This window comes from Electrona antarctica (genome assembly GCF_951216825.1).
Source record: "Electrona antarctica genome assembly, contig: scaffold_834, whole genome shotgun sequence".
Taxonomy (NCBI): domain Eukaryota; kingdom Metazoa; phylum Chordata; class Actinopteri; order Myctophiformes; family Myctophidae; genus Electrona; species Electrona antarctica.
The window spans coordinates 20,001-22,500 of NW_027637201.1; positions in this window are offsets into that span (position 1 = coordinate 20,001).

Sequence of the window (2,500 nt, forward strand, 5' to 3'; positions counted from 1 at the left end):
TGGTGACCCCTGCAGTGCACGTGGGTCTACTGCACCTCCCCCAAAGGATTGGAGCCCTTCATGGTTGGCTGGTGATCACCAGCATAAAGGCTAGATGGCCCAGTGCACTGTGGGATGTGTAGTTCTATGTATACTCTACCAGCCCATAGCAAGGGGCCAGTGAGGCTATCCAACGTTGAAGCACTGGGCCCTAGTGGTAAGAGGAGGGATTGCAGGCGGACCCGTGGAAGTATGATTGGGAAACCCCGTGCAGCTGGGCTTTAACGTTGAGCGCCCAAATCGACAAAAAGGCGGAAGTAGAAGGCTCTTCCGGGTGCTTCAAAACGCCACTGAGCAACTTCCACTGACATGAATAGCTGGGGGGGCGGAGCTTCGCGCCAGATCAGTCTCTATCCTTTTATATACTCTATGGCCCATAGACATGTATAAAGGCTAGACGGCCCAGTGCACTGTGGGAAGTGTAGTTCTATGTACTCTACCAGCCCATAGACATGTATAAAGGCTAGATGGCCCAGTGCACTGTGGGATGTGTAGTTCTATATATATACTCTACCAGCCCATAGACATGTATAAAGGCTAGATGGCCCAGTGCACTGTTGGATGTGTAGTTCTATGTACTCTACCAGCCCATAGACATGTATAAAGGCTAGATGGCTCAAGGCGGAGTCTCTGACGTAGTTCACCCGGCGGCCATCTTGCTTCGGGGCTACAGTACAGTATGTTCGATGGCAGCTCAAACAGAAATACTCATAACTCGCTCAAATCTTGACGGATTTACAAACGGGTTGGTTTACGTGGCTATGATTCAGGACGCTTATCTGCTTAATTTAGTCGTATAAACGTCGTATAAAAGCATGTAAGTATGCGGACGTCTCTGACGTTTATAACAAACCAAATGGGTTGAAAATTGAGCAAGTTCTGGTCATTTTAAAAGTACATGCCCCATAGACACATAGATACGCCAGATCTAATAAGGGTCCATTTGGTTACCAACTCTCCCTCGTTTAGCTGCATGGGGACCACCTGGGGACCCCCTATAGTAATATATAACTAGTGCAGGCTGCATGAGGACCACCTGGGGACCCCCTATAGTAATATATAACTAGTGCAGGCTGCATGGGGACCACCTGGGGACCACCTATAGTAATATATAACTAGTGCAGGCTCCCCAACGACCATCAACAGGACAGACTTTGTGTTTTCAACAACAATAACTGTTATCATAGAAGTATGAGATCATATTTCAACAACTGTATCACAAGTTTAACGTTGTTTAATGCAATCAGATAGGACCTTTTCTGATTGGATGTATGGGCTGTCAATCAGATAGGACCTTTTCTGATTGGATGTATGGGCTGTCAATCAGATAGGACCTTTTCTGATTGGATGTATGGGCTGTCAATCAGATAGGACCTTTTCTGATTGGATGTATGGGCTGTCAATCAGATAGGACCTTTTCTGATTGGATGTATGGGCTGTCAATCAGATAGGACCTTTTCTGATTGGATGTATGGGCTGTCAATCAGATAGGACCTTTTCTGATTGGATGTATGGGCTGTCAATCAGATAGGACCTTTTCTGATTGGATGTATGGGCTGTCAATCAGATAGGACCTTTTCTGATTGGATGTATGGGCTGTCAATCAGATAGGACCTTTTCTGATTGGATGTATGGGCTGTCAATCAGATAGGACCTTTTCTGATTGGATGTATGGGCTGTCAATCAGATAGGACCTTTTCTGATTGGATGTATGGGCTGTCAATCAGATATAGCCAGGACCTTTCTGATTGGATGTATGGGACATGAACGTAGACGCCCCTTTCCGGCTCTGCAGTACATGTGCTCCAGGGAGGGCAAAACTTTCCAGAGTATCCTTGCGAAGCCCCGCCCCCCGCGGAACCATGAGCGTGTCACAGCTAGAGCGCATGTTCGGGTCTGATAAGTCCCGGAAAAGATGCGCTCATGTGATTGGTCAGTAATCACTTGAGTGACAGCGTAACGTAAGGTGCCTTCCACACTTCCTGCGCACTTCCGCCCCCCTCTCGGGGCGACTGTGTCTCAGGAGGTAGAGCAGGTCGTCCAATGATCCATGGGTCGGCGGTTCGAATCCCGGCTCCTCCTCCTGTCTACATGTCGAAGTGTCCTTGGGCAAGACACTGAACCCCAAATTGCTCCCAATGTGCTGGTTGGTGCCTTGCATGGCTTCCGCCGCAATTGGTGTATGAATGTGTGAATGTAAAGCACAATCTATGTAAAGGTGTATGAATGTGTGTATGAATGGGTGAATGTAATGCACAATCTATGTAAAGGTGTATGAATGTGTGTATGAATGGGTGAATGTAATGCACAATCTATGTAAAGGTGTATGAATGTGTGTGTGAATAGCTGAATGTAATGCACAATCTATGTAAAGGTGTATGAATGTGTGTGTGAATAGCTGAATGTAATGCACAATCTATGTAAAGGTGTATGAATGTGTGTGTGAATGTGTGTATGAATG